The sequence below is a fragment of the Sinocyclocheilus anshuiensis genome, unplaced genomic scaffold, assembly GCF_001515605.1.
Source record: "Sinocyclocheilus anshuiensis isolate Anshui unplaced genomic scaffold, SAMN03320099.WGS_v1.1 scaffold2688, whole genome shotgun sequence".
NCBI lineage: Eukaryota > Metazoa > Chordata > Actinopteri > Cypriniformes > Cyprinidae > Sinocyclocheilus > Sinocyclocheilus anshuiensis.
The window spans coordinates 52,067-64,022 of NW_015543988.1; positions in this window are offsets into that span (position 1 = coordinate 52,067).

Below are 11,956 nucleotides of genomic sequence, written 5' to 3' on the forward strand. Positions count from 1 at the left end.
GAATGCAAAACCTGAGAATACTTTTCAAACCATGCAAACAAAAGACTATGACGCAACTTTTCTGAAACAGTATGAGCTTGTGATGGTAAATGATGAAAATGATGGTATGCACCACGTGGGTTTGGTTTTCATAATCATAAAAAATAATAATCATAATAATACTTCAAATTCACCAGCCCAGTAAAACACCTTCTATAGCAATCTGTCTCCAGTCTATGATATTCCTGAACGACAAAAAGCATCTGTCTACACAATTTCCATGAATACTTTCTAACAACTGTTGATTGAATCGGGTTTTCTGTTTCTATCAAAACCTGCAAACAAGTCAGCATTACACAATTATAATTGGGCTGATAAAACAAGCATAAAGTTTCCTTTTCTAAATTTTGTTTATACCATTTATAGTGCAGAAAGTTGAATTTGCAATCCAATTTTTCCCCCCTAAAACAAGACTAAAAAGTTAGTCCATATGCAACAGGTTATTACACACTGTCATAATGTCTGGGAAAAAGACAATCCACACGGGCTTTGAGCAGCAGAAAGGCCTTACAAATGCTATTATCAGAGCATACAAGTGACTGTGTCAATATTGTAACCATGAAACTTCCTGCCCAGTTAGATGACGTGTGAAAAGATATTCCCAGAGCCGTAACAGCAGAGATTTACGATAAAAGAGAGAGAATAGCAATACACACCTCACGGTGAAGACAGACTAAAGGAGGGGAAATAGAGTTAACACATTAGTTAACTGTGGTTTCATTGACAATGTACTCCCATGAGTCCAGAGGAACAATGGAATGAACATTACTGTACATCTCACCCCCTTTTAGAGATCAAGCATGGCAAAGCATGTGGTGAATAAAGCATTATGCCAAGCTCAAGAGGACAGCAGCATCCAATTCAGAATGTACAGATTTACAGATAAAGTATCCTCTGAAGCATCCACTTGCTTGTGTTGCAGCATGCAACGTTAACTCACTCTGCTTCTTTTTCTGCAAAGGTCTTGCAGTCAAAGGTGAGGTAATGAGATTCCTAGCCATGCAACAAGCAGGTGGCCTTTCGCTCCTTTTCCATGTGGCCGTCTGAGTTACTACACCTTCCTTCAAAGAGATTTGATGAAAAAATAAATAATATTTATATTCTCCTGTAGCACTATTTTTTAAAATTATTTATTTCAAATCATAATATATAACAACAGAGTGGAAGAAAAAAATACTATGATAAACAAAAATGTTGGAGATGAGCTGTAGTAACCTATTATTCTCTGGAAGAAAATTAAATACAAATAAAAATCAGATGGGAATCAATATTGTAAACTACTCACAAGCTTTATAAGTTAAAAGTTACTACTACTACTACTAATATTCAAAAGTTTGGGTCGATAAGATTTAAAAAAAAAATGTTTTTGAAAGAAGTAATTTATGCTCACCAAGGCTGCATTTATTTGATCGAAAATACAGTAAAACAGTAATATTGTGAAATATTATTGCAATTAAAAAAAAAACTAATATGATATATTTTCAAATGTAATTTATTCCTGTGATGTAAAGCTGAATTTTCAGCATCATTATTCCAGTCTTTAGTGTCACATGAACCTTTAGAAATCATTCTAATATGCTGATTTGATGCAAGAAACATTTCTTATTATCAATGCTGAAAATAGCTGTGCTGCTTAATATTTTTATGGTAATAATCATGATACTTTTTTAGGACTAGGATTCTATTCATTTCTATTCAATGAATAGAAAGTTCAAAAGATCAGCTATATTTTGTAACATTATAATTACATTTAATCTCACTTTTTATACATTTAATGGATCCTTGCTGAAGGAAATTACTTTGAAAAAAAATTCTGACCACAGTCTTTTGAACGGTATAGTCTATATTGATTTAAAAAAGCTGGTTCACCTCAATTTTACCTCTATATTTGAAGGATCTCTGATTCTCTGACAGGCAACACAGCAAAGCTTTGCATAAAAAATTAAAAAATAAATAAATAAAAAGGACCATTTTATTAATATTACCTAAAATGTACTTAACACAACGCACACAAAACTACAACATTTTTTATTTAAAAGTATAGAATCCAGAAATATTTGATAGAAAGTTCAAAGGTTTCTTTTTAGTTTTCTTTAATTGGTATTTAATTATATGTAATATCTCACAGTTAAAAAGAAGGCATTTGCAGAAGGCAGTGCAGAAATGTACTATTTCCGTGTGCTTACCACTTCCTGTAAAAGTCCTCTGTAGGTTTAACATTCATGTGCATCTTCACACGCAGCACTATTGGTTTACAGAGAAAGCTTCTTTCTCTGACCTTTCTAAACTCATGCACACAAATTGCATGCAGTGGCTAATCAACAGTTCTGGGTTTACCACAGTTTAATGTCACCGAAGGATCGGTGGGTGAGTGAGGAAAGCACATTCTTACTAATTAATATATGTGTTTTGTTGATGCTATTGCTTTTCAGAGCTAATAACCAGAAGTCCTGAAATAAGTGGTTAAGATTGCAAGTTGCAGTCTTATTGGTCTGACTGTGTAAATGCAGTTGCATGTCCAGTGTGGATCTGAATAAAGAGAAAAAGAGGATCAAATATTGAACAATATACAAAGAATGTGCAATAAGGCAACTTAAAAGAGATCAAATACAGCAAGGTACAGTAAACATACAGTTAGGCTATTAAATGTCTTTAAAACCTGTAAATAAAAATCAACAAATATAAATTAAGTTAAAATGGTTTTATATATTATTAATAATGACACTAAGTACTTGTAAAGAGCCTAAATCCTCACAGCTCTTAATACATGGTGTAATACTTCCATCTAGTGATGACATAGGCCTATCCAACTCCATTTAGGCCTTATTGGCTGCTCTGTGCTTAGCAAATAGTTGCCAAGATGAAATTGTAATCGAAATACTTGTCGATCAATAACAGTGGTGCATTAAGAATGCACTGCACAAAGCTCAGATCTGAATACGAATAGCCCAAACTCACAGCTTAGCGGCATTTACTCTGCTCTAGTGCCATCAATATCATCCTATAACACATCCCATGGTGGCTTCCTTTGACATGGTTTCATTTGTCAATATGCCATGCATAAATAGCTCAATATGGTGCAATTAATGAATCAAACATGCTGCGGGTTGCATGAATATGAATGTGGACAGAAAAAAAGCCTTTTCACTCAATGCAGAGGGGAATGAGCTGCTGGCCAAAATAAGACTGATTATATCTTGTTTATCTTTTTAACTGCATAGAACTAGTACAAACATAGTATCTTCACCATCATTTGTCCAAAACCCATGGACCGCCCATCACTGTATGATAAATAGCCATGATAGACTGGTTGGTCGTGACCTGAAAATGATTTCAAAGGGCGTGATAGGGTCACAAACAGCAGGGGAATAATCAATGCTAAATGCAACTAACAAAAGCTAACCATTTAATAATGCATGGTTAAAAAGGCTAATAAACTTTTAAAAGGGAATATAAAGTGTTGATGTCTTGCACCAAAAAATAGCCAAATTAGGTAGATGTCAAAATTCAAGACACATTGAGCAACCAAAAAAATTATAAACAATACTGTAGATTTTTCATGATAATATTAATGTAATAAAATAGGACATTTTGAAGAATTCTGGTGTCAAAACATAGGAAAGGAAAAAATATTTTTCAAATTATTATTAACATATTTGTGACTTCACTTCAGGGTTTCTGCAGGTTTTATGAAGATAAATTTAAGACTTTTTAAGACCGTTTTAAGACAGAGTAAATGTCTTGTACATTTACATTACATTTAGACATTTAGTAGACACTTTTATCCAAAGCGACTTACAAATGAGGACAATGGAAGCAATCAAAATCAACAAAAGAGCAATGATATGCAAGTGCTATAACAAGTCTCAGTTAGCTTAACGCAGTACACATAGCAAGGTTTTTTTTTTTTAAATGATATAATAAATAAAAAGAAAACAGATCGAATAGAAAAAGAATAGAGCAAGCTAATGTTATATGGAAGCATATAGGTAGCGAAATTAAATTTAAAATGCAATATGCAAAATGGCAATGCAATATTCAAAATAGCAATGTATTTCTGTATTTACATTTACATTTTCCATTACCCATACGTGCAAAGTTTGTTGCAAAAGGAAAATGAAAATGAAATTATATAATTTACATTTGCCATTTCCAACAGTAGTCTTAATATGTAAATTGCATACAAATTTTAACGCTTTATAAGTTGCAAAATTAAAATGAAAATGTATAACACAATCTGATTTGATATGTGTAACATGTCCAAGCAGAAATGGTAGCAAAATTATCATTTAAATGCTATTTGTCCTAAATACATTTAGACTAACTGTTAGCACACTTAAGATTGCATTTTCATCATGACGCCGTGGGATATTTGTAGCAAAATTCAGTGTGGCTTTGAAAATGCATTGTACCTTGATTTCTTTTTTATTTTTTGGCAGTGCATGCAACATTTAATGGCATGATTTTACGAATTTAAGTTCCGATGTTCTGTTTTGATTTAAGAACTTTTTTTGGCAAATGAAGACGTTTAAAGACATAGTTATAATATGCACATTTTATTACACTTATTTCAAAAGTGAAAATCAAAAACAGCTGTTCATCAGCTATTCTGAATGCACAGGTGTTTCTAAAAGGACTACTTCAACCCTTCAGATTATCGCTTACATCACAGCTGCAGTTCCCACAGAGGCCACAGGTTGCAGCAGAGCATTTGCTCCATCTCAAATTAGAACATGACGTTTTTGAGTCACATGTTTTGGTTAGAAAACAGCAAATATTACATTAAAAATGCAGTGAATGAGTTATAACTGATATTTGTGATATTCAAAATATTATTAGTCACAAGTAGTCACAAGCTGTAAAGAACAAAGACTTTGTATCTCCAGCCTGAACATTTACATAGTGGGGCAAGCTGAAACTTACAGGTTCAGGCTGGAGATGATTAGAATTGCAAACATGCCCTCTAACTATGACTAGTACAAGCCTCCTCTGGCCGTTCACCTGGTTAGATCAGGTTGTGGAGGACGTGCCATATTTCACTCATATTGTAACCCTATACCAAACTTACCTGACACAAAAACCTGCCTGCAGATTTTCATATACAAATAATAACCACATAAAAACAATTTTTAGTAAAACAAACAACATTAGCATTAAAAACATAAAAAAAACCCCACATTTAATAATTTACAATTGGGAAATATGTAATCAATTTTTTTGTTAAAAGTGCCTCCTTTTTTTCAGACCTCCGTTGAAATGCCTTGGGCTGTTGTTCATACTTTTATCTCTAACCGTGAGCTAATTATTTAATGAAGCGCTTTAATATTTGAATGTCAGTGCATCTACCTGTGCGGAACACCTAAGGCTCTCACTCAAGGCATCATGGAAATATGTGACCTGTTTTTCTACTCGGCTTGTGACCCTGCAAACCTTTGTGTACTTGAACATACAACATGTACTAAAGCCCATTTGTGCTGGAACCTGCTAGTTATGATGAAACCTTTGCAATTAAAAACAAGCTGCCCCTATTCTTGACTCGCCGTCCCCTCCCCACTCCTCCACTGCACACAAGCCCACAATAGGGCTCGTTTCTGTTTGTGGTGACGACGGAAACATACCCAGACAACACCCCTCTGCCCTCTTGAATGGTTATGTGGTCTTTGCGTAATAAACTGCGAAGGGTTTTCACTGCTGAGACAGTTTCTAGATCCTGATCGTTCTCAAAACAACTGTTGTACTGCATATCAGTCCATTAAAGCTACAATGCGGGCTCTTCGAAGACATGCATGTTTGCACAGAAGGTTCATAGTTATCATGAGCCATCTGCCGTTTTGTGCATGTCCGTTTTGAGGTCATGCTAGTGAACTGCCAAACGTTGATAAAATGACATGTTTCTCTTCGGTGAGAACAATCCACCGAATAGATCTGTGGCCAATCAAATGTAGTATGAGAATGTCCCACCCCTAATACCACCGGACTCTGACTAGCAATACCAAAGAGCAAATAATTGCTCATGGCTATAACGTAAACTAAAAGCTACTTCCTGTTTCAATAAAAAATGAGGGGCACGGGAAAGAAAAACTAACACAAGAAAACGGTCTTTCAGGGTAAGCTTATTCTAAAATAAAAAGAATAGGATATGCTAAAATAAAAATAAAAAATATTACGTTGAGAATAAAAATAATTTGTAATAATAATAAAAAAATACTTTTATTGAACCAGGATACATTAAATTGATCCGAAATGACATCATGACAAGATGTTTATAATGTTGCAAAAAAATCATATTTTTTTGAATTGCCTATTCATTCATTCAAAAAAAAAACTGAAACAAATTATCATCATGGTTTCCACAAAAAAACGTACACATAAAAAAAAATAAAAACGGTCTTTCAGCGTAAGCTTATTCTAAAATAAAAAGAATAGGATATGCTAAAATAAAAATAAAAAATATTACGTTGAGAATAAAAATAATTTGTAATAATAATAAAAAAATACTTTTATTGAGCCAGGATGCATTAAATTGATCCGAAATGACATCATGACAAGATGTTTATAATGTTGCAAAAAAATCATATTCTTTTGAATTGCCTATTCATTCATTAAAAAAAAAACTGAAACAAATTATCATCATGGTTTCCACAAAAAAACGTACACATAAAAAAAAATAAATAAATAAAAATTACCGACCCCAAACTTTTGAAAAGTAGTGCATCATTTTTTATTTGTAATACAGCACTAAAACATAATTATGTCACCTGAACTTATAACAGAAAAAAAACTTTAACTTTAACATTGTAGTAATTTTATAATACATTTCAGGGTGATTGATTAACTGATAACTTTTCTGTGATTGAGAATAGAGAAAAGATCTCATATAGTTCCCATAGTTAGAGACTTTATATCTTCCTTTCTTTAGAAGTCATAAACAGTGCCAAGAACCTTTTCAATCTAACTGTTTATCAGATCACCTGTGACTCAGAGACGCTCAAGTCATGTATCCAAGACTCAAGAGTGATGAATAACAATGCATTTTGTAAAGCCACCTTTCAAAACAAGTGTGGGCCTACCATAACTGGTTCTTTAGCTTCTTAACAGCTGCATGAATGCCAGCAGAACCAGTCTTTCCTTTGCTGACTTCAGCTGAGAAATCCGTTAGAAAGGGCACGGGTGGAGCCCTCCGGGTAAGTGTAGAGTAGCTGAGGAGTAACACCTTTGCCTACAGGTCTTCAGCAATCTTTCATCAGCCAACTAGAAGAAAGAGAGACATGAGTGAGTCAGATGCATGACCGATACTCAAAACAAGATCATCATGGCGTCAAGGAGCCAGGTAGACAAATATACAAACCTTCAAGGATCACATATTTTCAAAGCGTACAAAGAGATTTTCATAAAAAAAAAAAAAAAAAAACTTTTCAGGAATAGTTCGGTCATCATTTACTCATCCTCACGTCTTTCAAAACCTGTATGAATTTATTTCTTCCAAGGAACACAAAAGGAGAGGTTTACAGCACATGTCCAAGCTGCTCTTTTACATACATTGAAAGTGAATGGTGACCAAACACTTTTAATGCGAAATTTTTAGTGAATAATGGTCCGGGTCCTTACAAAAAGCTATTGTATGCCTTTAGAAGACTTGAAATGTAATGCATAAGTCATATAGACTGCTTTTATGATCCTTTCGAAGCTTGACAGCCTCTGGTCACCATCCACTTCCATTGTATGAAAGAACGCAACTCAGACACTCTGCTAAACCTCTCCTTTGGTGTTGTACTGCACTAAGGAATCCATCAAGGTTTGGAAGGCCTGAGGGTAAGTAAATGATGGAAAATTTTAATTTTTGGGTGAACTGACTCTTTTAATATAGCCGCCTCGCATCCACTGAAAACTTTCGGAAGATCTAATTCAGGAGAATCATTTGCTTTGACATTGTGTCCGTGCATATGTTATAATGGGAGTTGGCTGGCCAAGCTAAGGCTTGACTACACATTTGAAGGACATGAGGATTGTTCCTTAGTTTAGGTGGATTACATGTGACTAATTCAACCCTTAACCTGTTTGCTGAAAGCCAAAAGTCATGATATCAGTCAAACACCTGATATCACAAAGCGTTCACAGGTTTAAATTACTTTCATTTGTGACCCTTATTTAACACTGTAAAGCCTGATGTATAAAATAATAGTAAATAATAAAATAATATTTTTTTTATGTTTTTTTAACCATTTACTGGAAAGTTTGCATGTGTTTTATATATTTATAAGTGAGTTGCTGCAGTTCAAATGTTCAATATTAATGACAATATAAAACTTATGCTCACCTTTACTTTAAATAAATAAATTATAATAATAATAATGCATTACATTTATATAGCGCTTTTCTAGGCACTCAAAGCGCTTTACATTGTAAGGGGGTATCTCCTCATCCACCACCAGTGTGCAGCATCCACCTGGATGATGCGACGGCAGCCATAGTGCGCCAGAACGCCCACCACACACCAGCTTATTGGTGGAGAGGAGACAGAGTGATGAAGCCAATTAGCAGATATGGGGATTGTTAGGAGGCCATAATGATCAGAGGCCAATGGGCAAATTTGGCCAGGATGCCGAGGTCACACCTCTACTCTTTTCGAAAGACATCCTGGGATTTTAAATGACCACAGAGAGTCAGGAACTCGGTTTAACGTCTCATCCGAAGGACGGTGCTTGTTGACAGTATAGTGTCCCCATCACTATACTGGGGCGTTAGGACCCACACAGACCACAGGGTGAGCACCCCCTGCTGGCCTCACTAACACCTCTTCCAGCAGCAACCTAGTTTTCCCAGGAGGTCTCCCATCAAGGTACTGACCAGGCTCAGCCCTGCTTAGCTTCAGTGGGCAACCAGTATTGGGCTACAGGGTGATATGGCTACCGAAATCAATAAAGCCTTTTACTTGGTAGAAAAATATGATCTATTGATCAGAGGGGAGAAAGCATGTAGAAGATTGTCTACAAGTCTTTCAGCAAAGTTTTTTATCACATTGATAATTTAGATGCCTTATAAATTAATGTATCAAATATGATACAGTAGGCTTTAACCATATAAAGCCTACTGTATCATATTTGATACATTAATTCATAAGGCCTCTGAATTATCAATGTGATCAAAACTTTGCTGAAAAAGTTGTAGTATTATGAGTTTGACTGCACAATTTCGAGTTTTGCATTTAGACAAAGCTTATATAAACAGGAGTTTAAAATCAGGTAACTTAGGTTTCAGACATAATTTGGCCAGTTCACATATTTCAGCCAGTTCATATTTCAACTAACATGGTTCTAAATGAAGCTTCAGAAGTTCCTGATAAGAAATGGCCATGGTGACTCCCTCTCCTGAGACATGGTGAACTGTGAGTGTGAGCTAGTTGAGTAGTAATGGACATAGAGGACAACCAGCTCAATGCTCCAGCTAGGAGGCCTATGTACGGGTTGGGAAAAACCGCCAAACCGAACCGATTAGCGCAGGCGTTTCCTTATTCTTCTTTTTTTCCGTTTTACAGCGGTAGGTGCACTTCTGCCGCCCACTGGTGGAGCGTGAAACCGAGATGGAGGAAAAAAACAGAAAAGAAACCCCCCACACTAAATACCATTGACCATGCTGACTGACGTAGCCTCTGTACAAGTTCTGAAGAATTTTGTGTTTTGTTCGCGAGCGAATCAAACATTTTAAGTAATAGATTTGTTTTGTTGACAATTGTGGGAAATAATTATGATGCTTAACACTCTGTCTCTTTGCAGTATTGTTTTAATAAAAGATAATTAGACTTCGTTTGTCTGTGACTTTAGAATGAGTGAATGACTCGCTCATAACTTGCAAAGGCTTGCAGCCACCTACGTAATGTAGCCTACAGAAAGGGTCATTAATTGGATTCAAAAGATTCGAGTCATTGGGATGAATCAAAATCCCCACCTTCTGTGAAACCAATTCAGTTGAGTGAGTGAATCCTTGACTCAGACAAGCTCAGATTCTGATTCATTGAAATGAACCGATTCAAAAGAGTCAATCAATTCCGAATGAGACGGGCTTCATTCTGATGCTAAACAATTTAGAGAACAATGTAAATAATGTTTTTATTGCTGCAATATTGTCAAAATATTACACTTTAGTTTTGTACAATGTGACCCGCTACTTAATTAATATAATTTACAGTAGTTACTGAAAACATTTGATAAAAATCTACGCTGATTAAAAACTTCAACCTTCTGCTGTAAAAAGTCGAACGAATGCTATTAGCAACACCATGTATGGAAAAATGTGATAACATTTCAGTTGGTATACTGTTTGCTTAAACACAAACTAGTGACAACTTTTATATTTTGTAAAAATCTAAACAATATTTTTAAACACACAAACAGTTATCAAAAATCAGTGAAGTATGATAAGAACAATAACACTTAATTTTCTTATTGTTCACGCTAATACAATACAAATAAATCAACCATCTGGCATTGCTGGAAATGAAGAAACTGTAAAACAATGTAAGGACAGGAAAGAGACTGGTTCCCTTGAGCAGATGAAAGATATAGAAGTAACTCATTGTGATATTCATCATTACATTCAGCACCTGAGGGGTCCAGCCAATCCCAGTTCTTGTCAAACATGTAATTCATACGAAAAGTACAACGCTCCTGAAACATCAATTCATATTAATTTGAGATTCATGGAATCTTTCCCCCCAGCATTTACAACTATCCTATATAAATCATTCATGCGAAAATGCTGACTGCAAAAGAGAGAACCAGAATTTGAACTGATATATGATACAGAAAAGGCCCCTCCATAAATGTCAATGGTATACTGTTTGCTTAAACACAAACTAGTGACAACTTTTATATTTTGTAAAAATCTAAACAATATTTTTAAACATACACAAACAGTTATCAAAAATCAGTGAAGTATGATAAGAACAATAACACTTAATTTTCTTATTGTTCACGCTAATACAATACAAATAAATCAACCATCTGGCATTGCTGGAAATGAAGAAACTGTAAAACAATGTAAGGACAGGAAAGAGACTGGTTCCCTTGAGCAGATGAAAGATATAGAAGTAACTCATTGTGATATTCATCATTACATTCACCACCTGAGGGGTCCAGCCAATCCCAGTTCTTGTCAAATATGTAATTCATACAAAAAGTACAGCACTCTTCCATTCCATTTCATGGAATCTTTCCCCCAAGCATTTACAACTATCCTATATAAATCATTCATGTGAAAATGCTGACTGCAAGAGAGAACCAGAATTTGAACTGATATATCATACAGAAAAGGCCCCTCCATAAATGTCAACAATACACTCTGTACAAATCCATTCTTTTATAGTCAGCAAGGTGTCGGTGAAACTCGTGCAGGTGTCAGATTTCATGTGGAACGTCAGCCAATGAGACATTCACATCACAGCCCTGTCAAACGCGCACAGGGGTTAAGACAGCCAGGAAGTTCCCATTCCGCCAGGAAGGTTGACATAGGAGCTCATGTGAGAATAGAGACAGTCATAAGCGCATGTGAACGATACCTCCAGCAGTGGACTCAAATTTGGTGAGTGGGACTTTTTTCTTCACTGCTTCTAAAAGCACGGCAGGAGTGTATGTCTCCAAAGTAAGGAGGGCTTTTCATTTCTCTTTAATAAACCATTTATGTTACCTCAGGAATACGAAAAGCAGTAGCCTATCTCTTGAATGAAAATAGTTCTTTTTCATATGTATATTTCTGTGATATGCAATACAGAGTAAATTGCAGCAAGCTACAAGAAAAATAAATGAAAAATAGATATCTGACAGCATGTTTACAGACTACTGCAAATTAATTTGTGGCTACTTTGCAGAAACCTGCAGGTGCTCAAAGCACTGCTACAGAATGCATCACACGCCAGGATATA